This window comes from Diadema antillarum, unplaced genomic scaffold (genome assembly GCF_040938485.1).
Source record: "Diadema antillarum isolate AM-2024a unplaced genomic scaffold, OU_Dant_1.0 seq00001630_RagTag, whole genome shotgun sequence".
NCBI lineage: Eukaryota > Metazoa > Echinodermata > Echinoidea > Diadematoida > Diadematidae > Diadema > Diadema antillarum.
Window position 1 is genome coordinate 42,313 of NW_027272339.1, and position 24,799 is coordinate 67,111.

A 24,799-nucleotide genomic window follows, 5' to 3' on the forward strand; every position below is an offset into this window, starting at 1 on the left:
CACATTCCATTCTGTTAGAGAATGGCTTTCATATGCTTCTTATTGTTATTTCAGAATACAGCTTTGCTTGTATATATGTCTGTCCTTATTTGACAACAAAATGCAAACTGGAATTTTTGTTTGCTTGTTTTATTTTCATAAATTCTTTTTGTACCCCTGCATACACAAAGTGTATAAGGGGGTATATAGGAATCATTTTTTTTTTTTTTTTTTTTGTCAAAGGATAACACTTTTGTCTGTTAATATGTGTTTTCTTCTTTAGTGCAACAACCCCATCCAGTATTGAACCGACCTGCCTGTCTTGGTTCTGTACTACACACTACCGATTGTTTGTACTGTGTAGTCCCACCAAATGTCGTAGCTTCTGTGATACGTGCTTACATTTATTTTTTCCCCCCTCCTACAGCTGTGATGCCAGTTGAAAATGGATCTTGTGTCTATTTTAGATGTACGTTGTTGGTTCATGTCTAGCAAACCCGCTTCTTTGGTTAAAATCTTTTTAAACTTTACAGTATGTATGTGGTACTTTTTTTTGGTTCAGTTGTCAGGCATGTACTTATTGGTCAAGGTGAACCAACCTACTTTGTACGTTAATGATACATGTATGTCAAGTTCAATGTCATGTTCTAGATAAGTTGTGAATAAATTACAGTATTTTTCTCTCTTTAAATAAGATACTGGTAATTTGCTTTCTCTGTATTAATTTGCATTATTATGATGTTTTCTTTGGCTGATTTTCTCAATTGTCGAAATATGGAAGACAGGCAAAATTTATTTTGCTTAAAAATCTACAGTCATATTATGCAGTTTCCATACAATTAAATTGTATACTGTCAAGGAAATCAGTATGTTTAAGTACAACACCACCAACAACAAATATTTATTTCTTTAACCTATTGATTAACTGAACAGATATGTGCTATACCCCATCCTCGGACTAAATAAACAACATCTACTAAGGCTTCAATCTGAGCAATAGACATCTTTGTGTTTGCTGATCGAAAAATCTTTTAACTGCAAGTTGGGCTAAGAACGAATGACAGAAAAGGAGGACCAGCAGTGGTTTGAAGATGTTTTGATCAAACTCCTCTAAAGCGGCTTGATCCAATCTTCATTTTGAAGATCCTTTTGGGCTTTTGTCTAGGAGCAAGAGGAAAATTACGGTTAGAAAAAACAAATAATACTTGGAGCTTATAGTTGAAAAATGAAAGAACTATTTGAATTGGGAGCTGAAAAGAGATATAGAAGTCTCAGAGTGTGGTGATTTTGGTGTACTGAATTTGTTTTATGGCCCTTTGCAGCCCAACCTTCTGTCAAGTTCTTGCATTGATGATTCTGTTTTTGCATTCCCCCGTATGATTTCACGTATATCCAAAAGGTCAACCCATGGGTGTAAGAGCACGACCATTACCCAAAGGTAACGTTTGAACTTTGCACTTTCAGCTTTGAACTTTGACCTGAGCCAGCCAAGTTTCCTTTTCGTTTTCCACTCTGTGGGACTGTAGCCACTTCTGATAATTATTCTAATCACTCTAAAATACTCTTAATCTTTTTGTTTTTGGTTGACTTATTAACTTGCCCCCTTTTTCTTTATGAGGTAGACTATCTTTAATCAATACTGACAACCTACCCTTTTGAGAATACACCACTTTGACACATTTTTGGTTCACGTAACAAAATGTAGCATGGTTTTCGTACTGAATCCTTCTTTAATCTTAGTGACTCTCCCATCCTTAATCAGTTAAATACCCAAAGGTTCCTTTTTTATGATTAATCATAGTTCTTTTGAAGTTCCTGAATACTTGTTCTTGTTACCATTCCATTCTGACATCACCATCATGATCCATCCTTTCCTTTGATAATGATAATCGGTCTCGATCACTAAAAAGGCTTCATTAGACCATTCTGTGTCAAATCATCCATTACCCATTCTGCATGTATTTTTGATGGGCTCGTAATGGGGGGAGGGGAGGGGCTGGGGAGATTTTGGTTGATGGATAAGAGAGATCATCCAAGAGATTGGGATAATCCCTCAGATTTAATCTCTCTGCACCGACATTTCATTAAATAGCGGAAGCAGCTGGCTCGTTCATTTTTCCAGCATCCCTGTGGGGGTCATTTTCCCCAGAGAGCTGGTCATGAATAGAGTAAACGCCTTTTCATGCTAGCAGCTGCCTTCAAAGCCTGCAGATGCTGTATCTACACTTCATTTGCATGCTTTCTTGTGTTTCATATTTGATTTCGCAGCAAGTGCTTTTTCTGTTCATTTCTTTCTTTGTTTTGTTTTTATTTCACCATTTGCTTGGCCAACATTTATCACACATTTTCAGCAGATTGACTGCTTGTACATTTGATATCAGTTAATTTTGTGTCTCTCGCCTTCACCCAAGCTCTCGCAAGGAGATTGTTTCAAAATTTCATTATGTTAGCATTTCCTTTTTTTTTTGGGGGGGGGGGGGGATGGGGGGTCAGTAAGTCTTCAAATTTGTCATATTTTCATGCCGTGGTTCATCATTAATTGAAGCACATTTCATCCCAGGATACATTTTCCTTCAGATTCGATGGCCATTCCATCATAGCGCAAAAGAGGGGAGAACATAATTGCGCTTCAAAAGCATGGAGTGTCCTACAAATTATTTCAGCATGAGCTTATGCTGCATATGATTGTGGTTCATGAAATGTCCAATGTGCATGGCTGGGCTGTTCTCTGCCGAAGTGTGGGCAGAGAGTCACAGGTCCCTTGAATCACATTGACTCGTTGAGAGGACGACTTCTCTCGTTACCTTCATATACATGTGGACTGGGTGAACGCAGCAATATAAGTAGAACACATCAGTGAGAGTTTGGGTAAAATCGGACAATCCGTTCAAAAGTTATGAATTTTTTAAGTATTTGCACACTCACTGCTGGATGAGAAGACTACTACAGTGTATGATGTCACATGCGTACAACGATATAAGGAAAATATTAAGAGAATTTCACAAAATTTCACTTTTTGAAGAAAATGCACATTTCCTCAACTGGTCATTGACGTATTATGGGTAATATTATTCCCCCTGCCTTCTCAAAGAGCCAAGTCAAGTATTCTTTTATTATGCAAGAAAAGTGAAAATATCTTGAATTTTCTTTATATCGTACACATATGACATCACAAGCTGTAGTAGTCTTCTCATCCAGCAGTGACTAAGCAGAAACTTAAAAAATTCTTAACTTTTGAACGGATGATCTGATTTTCCTCAAACTCTCATTAATGTGTTCTACTAATATTGCTGCATTCACTCAACCCACATGTCTATGAAGGTGAACTTGTCCTTTAAATTCAGGGAGCAGTCTTACCTCAATATTAACACACAAGACTGATATCAACTCACAACAAAAAATTAAGATGAAATGATTGGAAAACGAAATATACAACATTAGCAATGAGACAGCAACATAGTTATGTGCAAGGAAACAAGAAAACAAAAAGCAAAAATACTGTTTGATACAAATTTTGTATATTAAGTAATATCAAGCTTTCAGACAAATGCACAGTTTTTACTTCTCTTGCCATTTTTTTTTTCTCTGTGAACAGAGAGTCATTTCTATAAGAGACTGGTTATCTTTCAAATTCTCTTCAATCCAACTTGGATGCTACCAACAAGTAACAGGGCGAAAAAAGATGGATTCTTTTTTAGTTTTTGCTCCTCATCTACTGGTATCTCATTATTTCTGGTACCTTCAGTTATCAAAAGCATAACTTACCTATACCTCCACGCATATACATTTTATGAGAAACCAAGCAAACCAACCAAAGTTCAGATGTTTTGAATGCTTGTGAACAGTGATCTTTCAGATATCAAAGTACCAGTATGTGAAATGTGCCATACGCAATACATTACCCCTCTTCATCTGCTATTTATACACTCATTAATGTATGGCTATATGTTCTCAAATCATCAACTGCATATGCAGCCAAAATGCTATGTTGATTATTTCTTTGCGGCATGAAGTATCGCTTCCTAGGAGCTTTGCATGGTTGATATACATTTCCTTATTGTATTTTTCTTTCGAATACTTTTGTTGCGCTTGTCAGCTTTCATTTCGTATGAAGTTTCATCAAATCTTTTAACCCGTTGAGGACGAGTCCCGAGTATACTTGGGCAGGGGTCTATGGGAAATGCGTGTTGTAGCAAAATCAGTCCGTCCTCAACGGGTTAAATGAATTTTAGAAGTTTTGTTGACATAGTCGTCAGCTTTTGATTTTTGTCTTTGTTTTGTAGCAGCAGAAGTAGATGCTGTTCAATTAGTCATGAAATGACAAAAGCAAAGATATGCATTGCGACCGCAAAGCTAATGAAAGATCTCTGTATTGTTGTGTACTGCAGTGCCAAGATTGATTCGCTGCTTTAGGGTGACATATCTGCTCATTTCCCTCTTAACCCATATATCACTAGAATCTGGTGGGGCCCTGTGCATAGCCTGGGGGATTTCTGATTCATGGATATGGAACAGGTTAATTCAACATAATGAATGAAGGGTATTCAGATTTCTATCGCCTGTTCTACAACATCCTTTCTTTATCTTGTAGTGGCAAATTATTATTATTATTATTTTTATTTTAAGACTGCCAAGGATGGCAAATATCTGTTTCTGGAGTTATGAGCATTGCACTTTTGTGTGATTGGATGTTCTTTAGCTTGGATTGAATGAAATTAAAGTCAATAGACTCTATTTCAAGCAGCTTAAGAGATTATAGTCTTAGCTTGCATAGAAACTTTGCAATTTGACTTTCCTATGACATAAACTGCACTTTAATTGCCTTCTTCCATTATAGAGTCTGGTATTTATAAGCAGAATAGGGAACTGTTGTGGCTCAATTTTAAACTCGCTATTCTTTAACAAGCAGGAAATTTCATGTGGACGAGCCGCTAATACATTGTATATTCGAAATTTGAGTTAACAGTCTCTTTATTACAAGTATGAAAAAGTTTGCCATGCATGCCTTGTACAACTTTACATCTACATCATTAGTGTGCAATTCCATTCCACATTAATATTCTTATTGACTTTTTGATAATTTGGTAGTATCACTCGAGCAGAATCATGAAAGTTGCAGCAAAATTGGGTGCAATAAACTGTGAATTCCAAACTTAGGTGATTGCATGGGACTCCTGTCAGTGTTTTGTGAAAATACCTGAAGCTTAAAGATTCTATAACTTTGGCAGATTTCAATGGAACGGCTACTAACTCTGTTTGAATGTACTCTGTTTATGAAGCCAGCTGTGATATGAAATGGAATTGCACCATACATTGTATGCAGTTATCATTCATCTTTATTCATACTTGCAAGTCAGCTATTGAAACGAGATTCACCTTCACCCGGAGTATGTGGAACCAAGTACTGTATACGCCAAATATTTCGAGAGGTTTTTATTCTCGCGAATTTCGCAAGTCAGGTGCTATTCACAAAATTAAAGACATGCAAAAAATATTGACTCTGATCAAGCTATGAATGTGACTTACGCATATACATTTCTCCATTCGGTACAGGACTCCATGATCGCGAATTTAATCACTCGCGAAATCGTTGGGCAGTTCCGATTCGTGAAAATTTAGACCCCCTAAATATATGGCGTATACAGTATTATTGGATCATCTGCCGTTTGTTCAAGGAATGGAAAATCACACCATCACTAACATAAATACATTCATATCATCATAATAATCTAATTCTTTTTTATGATTTTAGACATCACCATCATCACAAAGAATATTTAATCAGGATCATATATTTGCCTTTGATTTTTCTTTAGTGTTCTTTAGCAGTTTATTTTCTCTTTGTTTTATGGGTGTTCCTTCTACTAAGTATCTAATACATGTTCAGAATTATGTGTTAAACAAACCAGTCATTAGAACCATGTAATTGTTCATTTATATTTAGCGTTTGAACGGATTCTGACCCTGTTCTTCTTTCAGAGAATGTATCCATAACTTATTTTCTCTCTCTATAGACGAATTGAAGTGACTTTAAACTGTAATCATGTCTTGTACATGTGTAAAAAAGGTGTTGCTATCGTGTTTTTGGCCTATCAGTGTGCCAGCTATGTGCAGTATGTGTGCCACAATATACAGTGCACACAGTTGTAAGAAGTTGACCTTATACCAGTGACAATCTACACAATTATGTGAATGTTCTAGTGTTTTAATAGCGAATGTATATATGTATGTGTTTTGGTAATATCCAGTTTACATTTTATCCCTTTGTTAGGATAACACTTCTTTGCCATATGTGAAGTCCAGATTTTGTTTTGTTTTTCTTTCTGTTGATGCAACTGGTTATTGCTAAAGTGAACTATTACCTTAATCATATATCTGGCTGTGTATGCTGTATCATTTACCGGTATAACTAACCATTCTAAGACTGATGTCCTAGTACATAGAAATTTTATGTAGACAGTTATGATTTTGAATAACTGCACTGTTAAACTCCTCATAAATGTCAACATTTAAAGCATTAGTGCAGGTTTCCTGAGCAGTTGGTAAGTGCTGCATAACAATAAACATTGTAATATATTTGTGTGGTAATCATCTGAAGGCTTTGCAGATATGAAACTTGCAGTATACTCTCACTATGTCTTCTTATGTCTTCACAAAGACATGAAATTGTGTCTTGGAATGCAGATCCGTTTCTTTTCTTTTTTGCCATTAATGATGTGGGAGAATTTAGGAGAAAATATGCTGTACATGATAATATAATAATTAGTTTCTTCCTCTTGTTTTGAATGACACATATCATAAGCAATATGTGTCTCAAGCTGTTCTTTTTTTAATGAGGTTTAAATTGATGATATACTTTTGGGCTGAGATGGAACTTCAGTTTTCCAACTTTTGTTGTGTGTGAGATAATGAGAAACTTTGCTTGTGAAATAATGAGAAACTTTTTATGAAATATAAAAAAGAATACAAGTCTAAGAGGAATTCAAAGTTTAGTTGATGAAAATTGGTTTTGAAATGGCCGATATATCCAGAAACATAGACATAGTAATATATAAAGGTGGGACCCACCTTTTACGAGAACCACTTTGTTTCACTTTGTTTTTGATGTCTCGACCATTTAAAACCAATTTGCGTCAAATAAACTTGGATACCTCTGAGAATTGTATGCTCTTTGATATTTCATATCTGTGGTTTCTAATTATCTCACAGAAAAGTTAAAATCTAAATCCCCCATCTCAACCAAAACTATACCATTCGTTTTAATATAAAGTGTGTTTTGGTGCACCCAACTGTATCACAACATCGTTTATTTAGTGCAAAAAGGAAGGGTTCCCATTTCTCAGGCATGCCTAAGATTACATACACAAATCTTTGTCAGAGAGAGAGAGAGAGAGAGAGAGAAGGAGAGAGAGAGGTTAATTTTTCTCTATCTGTGCATGTAAACTGTACAGTGTATGTGTGTGTACAAAGGTGTATGTGCATGTTTATGTGTGTATGTACACAATGTGTGTGTGGGGGGGGGGTGGCTAGCATGTAGTGAGTAAGCAGTTCTGGTGAGAAATTGAAATTTTAAGAGCAGAGTATAAGGTATTTCAGGGTCAAAGTAATTCTTCATATTCATTATACATGTATGTGGGATGCAAAGCTGCAAAATGTATCAACTGGTATTTCATGTTATTTTATGATATATGATACATTTTTTCCTTCTTCAAAAAGAAGTGAATATATCTTGGTTTTTGTGTTGTTTTCTTTGTTTGTTTGTTTGTTTGTTATTTTTTACTGCAAATCCATTTTTTTTTTTTGCATCTGCGAAGGTTGTTAGCTCTTGGGATGTGGCGGAAGTTAAAGGACACATATTTTGATATTCACATCAAACAAGAAAGTGCTGAATTTGTTTCGGTGTCACGTCATGCGTACGCATTTCCATAAATTGCTCACAATCCCATTTGATGCATTCACATTCCAAGGAAAGGCAACAGTGATGTTGTTCAAAAGATCATTTTGGGCGGCAACTAAAAAAAAAACAAAAAACTGTAAAGGTGAGAAAATTGAGCAGTGAATAAAAAAAAAAAAATCTCAAATTTGTGAGTATCATGAAAAACAAGCAAGTTGGATGTGATTTTTTTGAGGAGCTATCCAAAATGCCACAAATTGTGATCATGGCCTTTAATTTCCATGCCATTGTTCATATGGTCCTGCTTTGCAAATGGGATACTAGTACAGAGATGAAGTGCGCAGTTGATGAAATGTGCATAGTTTTGCGAAAGCAAAATATATATCTTGCTTTAGAGAATGTGGAGGTCTTTTATACAAACTTTTTAATAAAATTATGAAGAAGACTTAAGAGATTTCGGTATTAATTTGTTTCGAATATGAACTTTGAGAAGCAGCATGAAAATGATGATAATGATAAATATGTTATAGATTATTTCAATATTAGTGATAACAATTATGATGATAGTAATTGTGGTTTTTAATCATTCAGTAGTTTATTTATAGTTTATTTATTTCAATCAAAGAAGAAAAAGAAAACATGATTCAAAGTGGTACAAGTTGTCAATTAGACTACAATTCATCTGATAAGGACAGTTCGTCGAATACAATATAAAGTGTATGCTCGAATGATATCTTTAAAAATCACACAATTATGACAGTGATAATATTGGTAATCATGAACATTTAGGAACTGCTCTATACTTGTCTTTGAGAGTAGAGCATTCTTACGATTTCTATGTCAATACAGATTTAGAAAATTTATGAAAATCAGGCAGGTAACTGAAGTCATACATTCCAACAAATTACATGTTAGAGACATGTATCCAAAACATAGTTGAAAAAAATTAGTTCAAAAGTGTACTTCCAGACATCTATGGTGTTATCTCACATGCGTAAACTACACAATTTAATAGTGCTAAGAGTCAGTCCTGCTGGTATGCTTTATTAGCTTTATCTGGTAATTTCTATGCAATTTGCAAGCACTTAATGACATTGTTTTCTTGTTTTCTTTTTTTTTTACTGAATGACATCTTTTCTTTTTCTCTGCTATTATGCCATTTCAAATGATACACTGTTTAGAGGCAATTCACCCCATATATGAAATAGAATAAGCTGAAGATGTTCTGCATGTCTCTGTTGCTAGGCTTAAGATCCTCACTTTGTTCTTTCCAGAAGTAACACACCATAGAACTGATCAAAAAGAAAGTTTAGCTCTTCAAGCAGTGTGAAAAAATGTGATATCTGATGTTTCCAGACTCGACGCGGCTCTCTCTTCAGAAACTGTGTAGAAACGCAAAGCATGCATGCATTCTTGTCCGCTCGGTAGTGCGATTTGTGAATCATTTGCTGAATTTGTGCATTTGCGTGCCAAGGGTACGCTTGTAAGTAGTCTTCATAATTGCGAGAGAAGCAGGTACGTCACATGAATTGGACTCAGACTTACGACCAGAGGCAAACTCCAGCGAGATGGCCTTGTTTGGAGACCCATCCAAATTTCTTCATGCGCACCTTTGAATTAACCAAATTTTGCTAGAGGGGTTGACATGCTCGAGTTTTCACTCACTTCTCTTGCAATTGTCAGTGCTAATAACAGCTTGAGGGTCTTTCAAAAAGACTAATACACATCTTTACAAATGTATTGGAGATCATTATTTCATTTCCTTGTTTAATTCCACAAATCAAACTGAAAGAGAAAGAGAAGACGACTTTTTAATTCTATGTAAATAAGCTTTAAACGCAAAGAAAGATAAATGACAGTTGTCGTGTATTTGAATTTAACATGGAATAGCGTTTAGTGGTAAAGTGTTCTTTGAATTAGATTTGATGTTACCTATCTAAACTTGATATATCTTCAAGATATAAACCCTCTAGCACAAGGCATTTGTGTCTATCAGTAGGGCATAAGACTTTTCATTATGATGAAATAAAAGTGGTTACTGATCACTTTAAATACCATGACAACTCTTGAAGTCTTCAACTCTTGAAATGAGTGTACGTTGCCACGACATGAAACATTTTTAAAGGTTAAAACAGCTATGATTAATGTCAAACTGACATTATGTAGCTATCCCACTGCTTTGTAAAATATCGTATCAGATGATAGTCTCATTTGAAGTAGAGTGGCACCAGAAATTGTCCTAAAATTCAAAAGATAGTTTTGACAGAAGTGGAACGATTACTTCAAATTGTGCGTGGAGACATTGCAATGCTAGAAGGTGCCATCATAAATGGTGAAAAGGAAGTACAAGCTTCTACATTTTTTTGTGTGTGTCACCCCTTTTGAAGCAAAGTGTATCTGTGATAATATCGGTACAGCATTTGACATTGTGCACCAAACAACTTGCGTTGAAAATGCACATGTTTGTCTGTGTGTGTGAGATGTGTGTGTGTGTATGAATCCCATGCGCTGTCTGTCCATTGTTGGTGCTGCCCACTAATCAGTATCACCACCGGGGTCATACGTTTTTTGTTCCGTTTGTTTTTCTTTTCTCTGAATGTGCACTCTCGCCTCCAACAGCCCAAGCCGTTACAACGTGGAGGAACAGAGCAATTCGATCTAGCATCATCCCAGACGACAGCTCGCCCGACTTGTCCACCCCGCAGCCGCAAGACACGCCCGGCAGGAACAAAAAGGTACAAATTCAAGCACCAGAAATAGTTGAGGGCGTGCTTCAGATGCTGCGTATAAAAATTACAGTTGTTGGTAATTTGTGGCATGAGTATTATTATTACTGCTAAGCCAGAAATTTTTGTGTGCATGAAACTCTTGTGACTTTTGCAAGGAGCCAATAAGATTTGCAAAAATGAAATGCGTGTGATAGTTTTGTCTTCTCAATGCACTGAATGGCAGTTGCCAATTTGCAAAAATTTCATGCCGCAAATGTTTTTGTTTGTTTAGTATATGTTATGTTAGTTTATGCTGTATGATCCCTTTACAAATACTCATTTTGTGTTGGACATCCACGTGAAGTATCCAAACAACGCATCAAGCGCAGTTGTTTCTGAGAGGTGCTTGTACATGTAATTGGGATTAAAGCAGTGTTGTTTATATACAGCATGTACTGATCTAATTCTAAAAAAGGAAGTAGAGATGCATGTATAGAGACCACTTGCCAACAATTCACTTGTATTGCATGGCTGAAACATAGTGCACTCCCATTATAATGAGCACGGTTATAAAAAATTCTCATTACAAAGAAATAAAAATTCAGGTCCCAAAATTAGCATCTATATGTAACACACTATACCATTCATTATGACAAAATTTCGATATAATGAAAGAAAACTGCCAGTCCTGAGGACTTCGTTATAATGGTACTACACTGTATAGTAAAAAAATTGTAAATTGTGTTGACAATTATTGACCTTTGACCTGTTCTTGCTACACTTTGTCCTACCAAGGAGACCCATGCCAGCATCCACATGGGGGGACGCAAAAAGATGGAGGACCATCTTTTCTTCATCAAGTTCCGCAAGAAGACCAGGCGAGATGCAGCACCCGAGGACAAAGATGGTGAGATGCTCATGTAGTCCATTGCTTCCCATCACTCAAGCACTGTTTTGAATAAACATTACTAGGATTATGAATATTCATGAGGTACGCGCATAGGAGGAGAGACTGCCTTGTAGATGTATGCATGGTAGTAAAATTTGTGGGAGGGTTGACTAATTGGGTAGAATTAAAAAAAAAAAAAATTGCTGCTCCATTATGCATTGAATGTGACGGATTTGTCTACTGTAAAAGTGGAAATTTTTGTGTGAGTAATTTTTCTTGCTCAGTTAGGTAAAAAGAATTTTGCGTGTTTTTAGTTCCTTGCAATCAAAGAGAAGAAATATTATGTGCTTCAAAAAAATAATTGCACGCTTTCATTTTTGTGCCAGTTTCTTGTCAAGTGAAATGCACAAAAATATACACTTTTACCGTACAAAGTGTATATTATGTAGGGAAATACAATCACATACCCATTTTTGTGTTCTCATGTGCAATCCTTGCTCTTCTTCGCAAGTTTTCTTTTTCTGCTTTTCTTTTGCCTCTTTTTCTGCTTTCAAATACATGTATATGTTCATATACTTTATATTACATTGATTTTTTTCTTAATGTATATTTGAAATTTGCAATATTAGAAATTAAAAATTGAATTCAATTGAATTGAAAAAGTGTCTTCCAATGTGTGGATCACCTGAATGACTGACATCTTTGCTTTTGTTTCTTCCCTGCTCACTCCCACCCCCCCCCCCCACTCCAGAATGTGAAACGCCAAAGTCCATCGAAGAGGAAGAGGATGCCTCGGACTCGGTGGACCTGACCGGGGAGCGGGAGAAGCGGCCGGTCAACAAGGCGGCCGTGGCGTCCGGCATGAAGCGGCTGACCTTCTTGATGGACTGCTGCAACCCGGGCAGCGTGCCTGACGCTGAGTTCCTGGCGGCGGCCCTAGACCTAGTGAGACTGCTTGACTCTTCCCTCTCCATAACCCCAACTCCCAAGAAGGAAAAAAAAAAGAAGGCAAACATGCTTAAATGTTGCCATTATCTTAAAAATAGAGCTGATTTTGGAAGAAACTGGTTATAGAGATGGATATTTTGTTCAAAATCTAACTTAGTAGGAATGAAACTTCAGTAAAGCTCAAATGGTTGAAAAATTATCCTCACCAGAAATTATGCCACTGTGACAGTTATAGTATCCATCATGACTTGTTTGCTATGTGTTATATGTTCCTTCCCAGCATGCTCCTGTGGTTGCGCGGGCAGCTCTCTTCCTGGAGTGCTGCCACTTCGTGCACCGCTGCAACTACGGCGACTGGCCGGACTGGATGCGCTTCAACGTGCGCGGGGCAAATAGGGGGCGGGGCCTGAGCAACGTGTTTGGCGCGAGGGCGACTTCGTCGTGCTATCGGAAACACGCCTCCCTGCAGCGGGCAGCCGCCAAGATGTTCTACATGTGGGCCGAAGTGAGTGGACGGTGTGCTTATACAGCAGCTGCCGTCTGTAGAGGCTGAATGAATGTCAGTGAATGCTATGATATTGAGACACTTTGAATTGTTGGTATATTGCTACTAATTAAAGGACAAGTTCACTCAAATATATGTGTGATTTGAGTGAATGTAGCAGTATTACTTATAGTTTGAACACATCAATGAAGTTTGAGGAAAATCAGGCTATCCGTTCAAAAGTTATGAATTTTTAAAGTTTCAGTGCCTTTTTGGCTGGATGAGAAGACTACAGCTGATTGTGACATCACTGCAAGAAAATGATACAAAGGAAATATAGAGAGAATTCCACCAAATTCAATTTTTTTAATGAGAAGTACATGTACTCTTTCCCTTGGCTTGTCACTGACATATATTAAAGGGTAATAAAGTGTCCCTGCATTTTGAAAGAAATAAGTCAAGTGCTCTTGCTGTTTGCTAGGAATATAAGAATATGATGAAATGTGTTTATATCTTTTTAATATTGTCCTGCAGTGATGTCACAAACTGTTGTAGTCTTCTCATCCAGTGATGATAGCACTGAAACTACAAAAATTCATAACTTTCGAACAAATTGTCTGATTTTCCTCAAACTTTCACTGATGTGTTTAACTAATATTGCTGCATTCACTCAATCCACACTTACTTATATTTGGGTGAATTGAAATTGTCATTCAAACTCAAAGTAGTGTAGAATGCTGAACACTAATTCTCAATGTTGCAACATCAAGCTTGACAATTAGATGGGGTGGTATGTCTTCGCATACAGAATATATGTTCTAGGATACGCTCAAATATCAACATTACTCAAGAAAATGATATTTATTTTGTCCAAACTCGAACATGTAAAACAAAAATATTAGAAAAATATATTTTTGCAATATTTTTGTAGCCCCAAATCATAAAGGCATTAAAAATAGCTAGAAAACTTGTTTTTACAGTATTTTTTTGCTGTAGCAGCACGACGTGACAAAAAACATTCAAAAATTATATTTTTAATATACAGTATTCGGCGTTCCAAAACTGTACGAAAAAGATATATTTTCAAAAATATATTTTTGAGGTATTCTTCTTATATTTTTAGTGTATTTTTAAATACAAAAATATCATATTAAAGATATATTTTTTGGGTGATTTTTGAGATATTTTTATGATATTTTTGTGATATTGTTTTTTCGAGCAGGGATATGGCGCTATTGTGATTTTACTCTTTTTATTGATATTTTTACCCCTCCCCTCCTTGCCATCAGGCCATAGGGACAAGACTGGAAGAGATAGAGAAGCAGGAATCGCAGGGCGTTATCTTCGTCGTGGGGAAAGTGAGGGACGAAGGGCTCAAGAGACGACTCCGGAGGGAAGACGATGAAGAGGATTTCCTTGATGAAGGTAGGGCCATCTCTGTCAGCTTCTCACTAACCATCAGCATTTTGTCCTTTCAAGAAGTTTTCCACTATTCCTTGGTTAACCCAAGTAGAAAATATTGCATTCCTTTGTCACCAAGTTAGTACAAACTTATCTTAACCCGTTGAGGACGGGCTGATTTTGCGACAACATGCATTTCCCATAGACAATTGCCCGCGAGTATACTCGGGACTCGTCCTCAACAGGTTAAGTGTATACACAGGTGTAAAAGAATGAAGAGAATGTTCAGAAGCAGAAGATGTGGTGTTTTACTGTTGGTAGTTGTTCTGTATAAACAACCACAAACCAAGATGCATCAAAGTTCTTACAATATACGTAACATCATAAAAGAGCATAATGATACAAGTAAAGCTTACTTGATGCACATTCTGTCTTGTACATTGTATATATTTTGTTCATCATCTTTTTTTTGTTGTGTGTGTGTGGTGTGTTTCTGTGTTTCCATAGCGACGGTGAACCCAGGAGGCACAGCTTGTCCCCATGCCCTCAAGATGGTGGCTTGCCAGTTGCTGCTGGAGATCACATCCTTCCTCCGAGAGACCCTCCAGAGCCTGCCGAAGCCACGCAAGATGGACCGGGGCGGGGGACTTAGCGGCATGAACCGCGGTGCCCGGGACAGTGAGTTCCTGGAGATACCGACGGTTACCATGGCACCCGCATCCCCCCAGCCCCTGACGAGGAACGCCAGCGGCGGTTCCAGCACCACCTCCAGTCCACCTCACCCTAGGCACAGCATCTGCATCAACCCGAGTGTAGAGAGTCCATTAGGTACAATGCGTGTATGTGTCTGTGCATTTCAGTCACTATGTATTTCTCCTTTAAAGTCTTTAAGGAGGGGGAGGGCCGGGGTTGGTGGAGGATTTGGAAGCAACTGTCCTGTGTCCCAGTATAATTATAATTATGTCAAAATTGAACAGGTCGGAGTTTGTTCGTATCATCAGTACTGTAGTCTTTTTAATGGACAGATTAGTTAATGAAGACAATCAACATGCAATATAAATAATTTTATTTACTCTCTATCATGACATGCCATGTGAGAACATCCCTGATATCACTGAATTGTAGTGTGTCAATTCAATAAATTGAAAGAAGAACAACATGTAGGAAACCATTCACAATGCTGTGGCATGGAAATGACTGTATCCATTGTGTCAACAGATTTTGCATAAAATCCTTTTTCCACAAGAAGTGGAACTATCCATGGGGAATGTCAAATCTTTTCCTGAGAAATTGGCTTATCTGTCATAAAGACTCCTTGTTAATTTGGATAGTTTTGTGCTGATATCTATACAAATTTCTTTACATGCCATCTTGTAACTCTTGTTTGCTCTACACGCTGCATTTCTCAACTGTATAATCATACTGATGCATTCGTTGCTAATCCGCTCAACAGCCTGGGGAAGTGAGCGGAAGATTAGCTTCGCCCTCGGCGGGATCGAGAAGATCGGGGAGAAAGAGAAGGAGAGGGGCGGAGGGGACGACGACTCCCAGCACAGCAGCAACACGGAACTCAACAACGTAGAGCAGGAGGAGCGCAGAAGTAAGATTCAATGATAGATGGCAGTCTATGGGTATAGATCTTACGCAAACATCCGCATGTGGATGTTTCCTTTTAACCTGTTGAGTCCCATCAGAAGCTACATTTTTGTGGTTGGTGCTAGTATCTCAGTATTACCATTTTAAATACAGTATATTCATTTCAATTGAGATCAAGGAGTAGATCAAGGATGAGAAGAAAAGGAAAAAAGAGAGACCGATTAGAAAGAATTAGAAGATTTAGGTCATCAGGTTGATAATAATAATAATAGTGGATATTTTTAGAGCACCTTTTCCACTGGATACAAAGCACTATGAGATATCATCCCTGGTCGCCATAGGAGATAAAATATATGAAATATATAAAATCTGTAAAATATATAAAATTTGTAAAATATATAAAACATAAAATATATAAATATGATAATAGTTTCTTTTTTTGTTTCACATAACTTTACACTTTGATTCTTTTCCAATTTTTGTCGGAACTGATTCTTTCTCAACATTCATATGAAGAACAAAACTTTCTGAGAAAGCACAGCTTCAGACACTTTAAGATCTGTTCACTCAGCTTACCTGCATTTGGTGGTAACAAGAGAAATGAGAGCATTCAGGAGAAAGCAAAAGATGGTGTACCGAGGGTCGTTCTTGGATTATATACATTGTAGATGTCCGGAACAGCTATAGACGAGGTTCCTTGACGTCAAATGACGCATGTTGCCAGAGAAGCAGAAACAATTCATGTGTGTATTAAGTGCGTAGCTCTAGCGCATAGTACATGTACGGGCCACATATCAGCCTGCCTGACTGGCTCAATAAAATTGCACTAGCTACATGTAGGTGATGGGACTTGGGATATAATGCTTACCCATGATGCATATTGGGGCCCCCATACACAGTTTTTGCCCATCAGTATGGCTTGGCGACGTCATTGGAGAGCCTGGTCTATATACTAGTAGCCATTCCTCATCTTTTCTCCCTGATCTCCCCTCCCAGTTGGCATGCAGCCAAGGAAGCAGAGCAGGGGCGGGCTTCTCCGTCGCCACGGCGTCACCACGTCCCCAATGGGCAGGGATGCCACGGCCAGACCACTGACCGGAAGGCACCGCAGCAGCAGCCGACCAGACACACTTCATGGTAAGGAAGGGCTCCCTCTCTTTCTCAAACCTGCACGTTGGGACATTTTGACATTGTTCATATTCAGAAAATGTGTATAGCTGTGCACTTTGTGCAATCTTCAATTAGTCATGTCTTTTCAAACAGTATTTATCTTTACGCTATCGTTCAATAATTCATTTTTAAAGCTAAAACATAGTTCTCGGAAGGGCTCAAAATTCATCTTCCACCCATTTGGAATTTGCTTGCGATATGTCAGAAGGATCCACCAAGAAACTTGTCTGGCTGCAATGACATGATTTGCCAGAATAATGAGTTACATACATTTTGGAGTATTTTGAGATCAAACGTGTAGAGTAGTAAAATTCCGTGTACCTGAATTTTATGGCTGAAGCACCCTGCCCATTCAGTAGTGGGTAGGTAGAATGCTACTAGTACATGATGATTAAAACATGCTCTTGCAGTAGTGTTGCAGTGCATACAGCTAAGAAGCTGTAAATGCCATTCACTCCGTGGATGGGTGCTGCTATGGCCTGATATATTATACATCTATGTACTGGTAATCAATTATAAAAAGCACATAGTAACAACAATTACGAATGCTCTTGAGATTGCAATACTTCAGTCATACTTTTTGGGGTAATATTTTGCTTTTCCATAGTTACCCAACTGAAATTATGTTATCACAGCGTTATTTCACACATTTCTTGATACATATTGACTCCATTTTAGAGCAAAAATCAACAGTTTCTGTAGTTGCATGAAAGCTATGTTTTTATTACCTTTAACAACTACCATTCCGAGTCTGATATGGCTGATAAAGATAAACAAATACCCTCTAGTAACTTCATATTTCATCCTAATCCCTGTCAGGCCTGGCGCGGTCTGGGTCCATCAAGGGGCGCAAGGTGTCTTCCATCTCCATTGACGAGGACTCGACGGGGGAGACGAGCAGCGTCTTCAGCGACCAGGTCAGCCCCCAGGAGCAGGATCTCTCCGAGGTGGTGTCCACGCCGGACGGGGGCGGGCTGGAGGATGTTGACCTCACCAAGAACATGCCCTGGATACCAGTGAGTGCAATGTCTGACTCCTTTTTTACCTCCGGCCAATTCTTTTTTTACATAATAATAATAAATCTCTTAAAATTCTCTCAGTAGCTACAGTCTCACTGACAAAACATTGCAAAGTTTATGTTCGCAAAGTTTAAATTCTCAAAGTTTTGCCATTGTGATCACAGCTTGTTTTCAGTCTTTAGACAGAAGCATTTTGTTGTCTGTTTTGGACAGAAGTACTTTCTCCAAAATGACAGAAGATATCAAAAGTGTTCACAAATTAGCTGATTGGATGAATTACATCAAATTGTGAGGAGCATGCCTGTCATCATAAAAGCACATTACACACCCTTTTTTATTTTTAGGTGTAAGTTGTTAAAAGTGGGTCTGTAATTTTATTGTTGTCGTTGCATGTTAAATGTTCCTTATTTTGGACACTGGTTCAAGTATTCAAGTCCATGCTTCTACCTTGTTCTCCTTCAACCAAATATGTTCATATAGTGTTTGCCAATGCAGGTGTTAAAGATGTCAGACTGAGAAGGATAATATGATTGAGCTGTTGCCTCTGGTGGGTGACTATGCAAACGCCACGTCAAGAAACTGTGATATCCGGGCTAGTCAAATGCCATTGGGCCATTGGATAAATGTCATCATGTGATAGCAGATTGCGTCATTATTCAAATTCATGAAATTCTTCCGTTGAGAAAGCACACCTATGATTTTTATTATGGCTACTACTAAGACACTGATCAATTCAGTGCTCATTTACGTCGATGTAGGGCAAGTTGTCAATCAGTTGCAATGATAGCAGACTGGTATGTAATATTTTCCCATGGCCAGAACATCCTTTGGGACTCTTACCCCATGGATAACATTTCTTTCTTAAAAGCAAAAGAATTAAGGCATGCAATTGGTTTATGAGGCACAAAGAGGATGACGCTGGGTATATATACAGGGTTCCCACAGTCATGGAAAATCCTGGAAAATCCTGGAAAAATTTGTGGTCATGGAAAGTCAGGGAAAAGTCAGGGAATTTGGAAAATTTGTGAAAAGTCATGGAAAAGTCATGGAATTGCATTTACCTCTTGGCTATGGCAGCTTTCCAGTTTGTCGTGTCTCGCAGCTCTCATACTCTGTGATCATACTCTGCTATTATAATTGGTGTTCATGATTTCCATTTTTCCCAGTTTTGTGACATCCCAAATTCTGCATAACTCCCGGGACATATACTAATGATAATAGATGTACATGTCATGAGTAAGATAGTGGGTGGAACGGATGGCTGTGAGGGGAGGTGGAGGCCGTCATTTTATAACGTGTCTCACTTTGGAAACTGTGCCTGAAAGGAAGTCATGGAAAGCAGCAATTTAGTCATGGAAAAGTCATGGAAAAGTCATGGAATTCTGTTTTCAAATTTCTGTGGGAACCCTGTATATAGTTGAATTTACGTGCAAGAAATCGAAGGGGTTTACAAAAAAATTTGTCTAGCTGATGTGATATGGCGTGGAAGTGAGATGTTTTGGGAGTGTTTTCAGATCAAAAAGTGCATCTCCCCGCTGATTTTTGGCGTGTTCAAAGGTCGTTGTCGAGATCGCCAGCAAGAGCAACTTTATCTGCCAGCACCAGCGCAGCTGCCACCCCAACTGCCTGGAGCGCCAGAAGAGGAACTGCTACCGGCTGATGAAGGCTGTGAGGGCGGTCTACGGCGAGGAAGTCTTCCCAAAGGCAAGGGATGAGGAGCTGGAGGAGAAGGTCCGACGATTCGAGGCCAAGACCAAGAGGAAGGTACGTCTGCGAGGATGACATTTTGACATCGCAAGTTATCATTTTTCCAATCCAAAATGAACTTTTTCAGTGCCTGACTAAAGGCTTGTAGGTGTTTTTTAACGCACCTGAGATCTACAACCTTTGCATCAACACACAATTACAAAGTTGTAACTGCATATATGCATGTCACATGGAATTCCTCTACATTATTTGCAAAGTTCTTGAAATAACCATCCTTCTGGAAAAGGTCTGCCTTGGAAAATCCTTCTATAACTTTGAGTCATCTGGTTGTTATGTATTCCACCTTTCTTCTTCCACTTACTTTATTCTCCCTTTCTCATTTCCCCTTCCTTGTTCCCCTTCCCCTCTTCACCTTGTCATCCACTCCAAAACCTCTACCCCTCTATGCCCCTCCTGTACCTTCTTCCCTAACCCATTCCCTTCCTCCTTATCACCCTCTTCCCCCTTTCCCCTTATTACCCCTTCCCAACCCTTTCCCTTCCCCCTCATGGCCCACTCCATCCCCTTCCTCTGTGACCACTTCCTTCCCCAACCTACTCCCCCTTCCCTCATCATTGCCCATTCCCCAAACCCATCCCCTCTTCCCCTCCCTCTTCCCCCTCCACTCTTCCCCATGACCCATCATCACTCCAGGAGAGTACCCAGGGTCACTCCACCCTCCGCAGCTTCCGGGAGCTGCGACGCGAGAGCACCTCGTCAACCCTTGACCGGCAGGTCAGCATGTTCCGCCACAACGCCACCAGCCGCACCAACTCGGCCGTGGCCAACTCGGCCATGACCCTGCCCTTTGACCTGGAGCGACCCCAGGTGGAGGACACGCCCATCATGAAGTACCTCAAGATGCAGGTGAGTTGGAGCCTGGTATATCTCTTCTATGTTCTCTATATCTCTTTTGGTATATCTCTTCTCTCCCCCCAGTAGCATATGGGAATTAATGGAGTGGGAAGGCAGACCCGGCTTGAATACATTCGAGAATCCCTGCTGCAAATTGTGTTCAGCATTATCACTGATCTCTCTATTAAAGTACACACACAACCAAAGAATCTCAAGTGGAATCAAATGTTACTGATGAGCGTACGCCTCTATGTCAATATTCACTGATGGGCGCTATTTTTCGGTTTTCAAATGTGGGCAGTGAATGAAGATTGATGTAATCAGACCACCCATGTTTCCCCATGCTGCTGGGTCTTTAAATTCTCCGGAGGATGAAGGATGCAAAGATGATATTGACTAAACCTCTTGCATGAGGCAAGCCTAATTTCATAGGCAATTTGAAACTGGTTCTATTCAATAACCTCCCTTGATTCAATCTTACCATGTACTACCTCAATAGCCAAAACATCGAGGCTCTTAACACTTTATTGGACTTGTTCACAGACACTTAACTCTGCTGACCTTATTATACATATAAATTTCTTTTCATCTACTATGCTCAAATTATAATCGTAACTTACAAAAAAAAAAATGCTATTTTCAGTGGTAGTTTCAGCTCAAGGATCTTTTGTCATTTTCTTTGTTTTCTTTCTGCCTCAATTTGTTATGACCATCCAGGCCATGGATTTGTACCATTCACCCCTGTCACTCCTGGCCAAGGCAGCTCCCATCCTGAGCGAGGACGTCTATGATAACATTCTCCCACTAGCCTGGGAACTCCTGCTGGACAGCAGCCAGCAACTGGCGGGGTCTGCAGGTGAGAACTAGCAACACATCCTAATCTATCTATTATATCTTACATCTGTATGTGTCCCTCCCCCATATCTTATTTGAAGCTATTTACAAAAATACTGAAAAACCAGAAACATTTGCAGCATAAAACTTTTGCAAATGTCTGTCATTCGGTGCCTCGTGTAGAAAAACACTGTCTTGTGCATTTTACTTTCGCAAATCTTGGCTCCTTTGTGAAATTTGAAAAAGTTTCACGCAGATCAGACAAGATCAAACTGCTCCCACCGAAAGCAAATCTAATGTCATGGCCCTATAAGTGAGTGACACAAAATTTGAACCAAATGTCTTCTGCTCAATCGATGTTATTTTTAGTGGGAGTTTCTGCTCTCATTATATTTTTTTTGCTGAGTTACTGCTTCTAGCTCTGCTACCAAATGTTATTTGCATGCAAATGCAAACATAACATAGGATGTATCTCCTATGTGTTTGCTTTCTTTCTCTTTCTTCCTCATTTCTGTCTCCTGTATTTCTTCTTTTTTTTTTCATCCTGGTCTGTCTTTTTCTCTACCTCATCTCTCATCCATTGTGTGTCTGGTTATGATGCTCTTACCTCCTTCTAAATCAATGTGTCATTGCACATTCCCCTCTTTGTCTGTGTGTATTTTTTTTTTTTTTTAATTTCTCACTGCCTGATGTTTCTCTTTGTCTTTCTTTGTGTGTACGTCTGCCAACTGAATGAGGCTTAAATATTTCTGTCTCTCTCTCTCTCTGTTTCAGCTGCAATCGTGTTGATCTGTGCTGTCAAGATCCCGGACACAGTGAACCGGCTGATAGCCGGCGAGATGCACCACAACGATGCGGGCCAGAGGGTGGAGGCGGTGCAGCGGTTTGGGGTGCTCTGGCGGTTCCGCCACCAGGTTTGGCCCCGCATGGAAGACAAGGCCTCCATGCTCTTCAAGGTCAGTTTGCCCCGCCCACTGGACTGCAGACCATGCCCACTGGACTGCAAACCTGGCCCCGTGAAATGCTGTAAACACTATAATTGAATGAAACCTTTAGTAACAACACAAACACAGCTTATCGGAAAATTTCAACCTACAGTGCCGACCGCGGGAAACGTCACGAAAACCCCTAGGGCAAATGCGGGAAGCCCTTTCGTCCGGGCGTACTAGGTAATACGCGGGCGTTTGGACGCGTACAGACGAGGGAAGTCGCCCGCACTTTCACGCTCGTCTAAACACCCGCATTTGCCCGAGCGCTCCAGCGCGGAATTAATGATATGAAAATCAAACTCTCCCGTCAACCATCGGCTACATGAAGGAAATTAGCTGAAATCGATCCGCGAAAATCTTTTGAAAAGTATCAGTAATTTGCCGGATGTTTGCTTTTACGTTCGAAAGTAAAATAATAACCATAACATTCAGCTCCCGAATATGCTAAAGCAAATGTCGAATGATCCCTTTGACGTTTGGAAATGAATAACAATAATACTCCGTACGATGATTAAATAAATGTCGGATGTTTGCTTTTACTTTCGGAAGTAAATAGCAATAACATTCATCTCCGGAAGATGCTAAAATAAATGTCGGATCTTTGCTTTGACGTTCGGAAATGAATAACAATAATATTCAACTCTGTACGATGATAAAAATAAATGCCGGATGTTTGCTTTTACGTTCAAAAGTAAATAACAATAACATTCAGCTCCGGAAGATGCTAAAATAAATGTCGGATCTTTGCTTTGACGTTCGGAAATGAATAACAATAATATTCAACTCTGTACGATGATAAAAATAAATGCCGGATGTTTGCTTTTACGTTCAAAAGTAAATAACAATAACATTCAGCTCCGGAAGATGCTAAAATAAATGTCGGATCTTTGCTTTGACGTTCGGAAATGAATAACAATAATATTCAACTCTGTACGATGATAAAAATAAATGCCGGATGTTTGCTTTTACGTTCAAAAGTAAATAACAATAACATTCAGCTCCGGAAGATGCTAAAATAAATGTCGAATGATCCCTTTGATGTTCGGAAATTAATAACACTAATATTCAACTCCGTATGATGATTAAACAGATGTCGGGTGTTTGCTTTTACTTTCGAAAGTAAATAGCAATAACATTTGGCTCCGGAAGATGCCCAGAAAATGGCAGATGATTGCTTTTTACGTTTGGAGGTGAATAGCAGTAACAGTCTGCTCCATATAATAAAATAAATGTCGGATATTTGCTATTACATTTCGAAATGAAGAACAGTAACATTCAGCTGCGTTTGATGGTAAAGTAAATGTCTGATGTCTGCCTTGACGTTCAAAATGAAAAAACAGTAACATTCGGCTCCGTACGATGCTAAAATGATTGTCGGATGTTTGCTTTTAAATTTGGAAATGAATAACGGTAATGTTCTGCTCCGAACGATGCTAAAATAAATAACAGATTGTTGCTTTTACATTTGGAACTGATTAACGGTATCAATCGGCTCAGTTAGATGCTAAAATAAATAGCGGATGTTTGCTTTCACGTTTGGAAATGAAAAAGGATAACATTCAGCTCCGTAAGATGCTAAAATGAATGTCGGTTGTTTGCTTTAACATTTGAAAATGATTAACGGTAACATTCGGCTCCGTAAGGTGTCAAAATACTAGTAAATGTTGGATGATTGCTTTTGCGATCAGAAATGAATAACGGTAACTTTAGCCTCTTTACAATGCTAAAACAAATGTCGGATAAATCAGATAATTTTGCTTAACATTCGACGTCGTGCGATACCAAGTTGATTGCATAAACCTTCGACACTTCGTTGCTGCTCAATTTTATTTGATCTCGACATTATGGACGCTATACCTATTTGATTTAATTGTCCTTATTTTATCAACTTTCGACATCAGCCGCTACTTTATAGTTTTCTCGATCACTAACGTCGGACGGTATGACCTAATCAACTTTGGACATTGGTCGCTATTTAATAATTTCATCAACCTTACACATCGGTAGCTATTATTCCGATGTTCGTTATTCCGAAGGCTCTCTAGTCCGAAGATTCGTTATTCAGAAGGTATATTGTTCCGTTAATTTCATTTTCGGATTCATGAATCTTCAGAATAACGAACCTTCGGAATAACGCCACAAACGTTCGAATTAACGAACCTGTAGGTTTAGGGAATTTGTGTGTTTCGAATTTAACGACCCTTCGGAATTACGAACCTTCGGAATATTACGAACAGCACCCATCCGATTATCAACCTTCGACATCGATCGCTGCTTACTGATTTTA

General features: G+C 38.7%; 1 pseudogene; it reads left to right on the top strand.

Moving 5' to 3' along the window:
• The window catches only part of LOC139711254 (protein unc-80 homolog), a 148,191-nt pseudogene that overhangs the window by 40,326 nt on the left and 83,066 nt on the right, over positions 1-24,799 (top strand).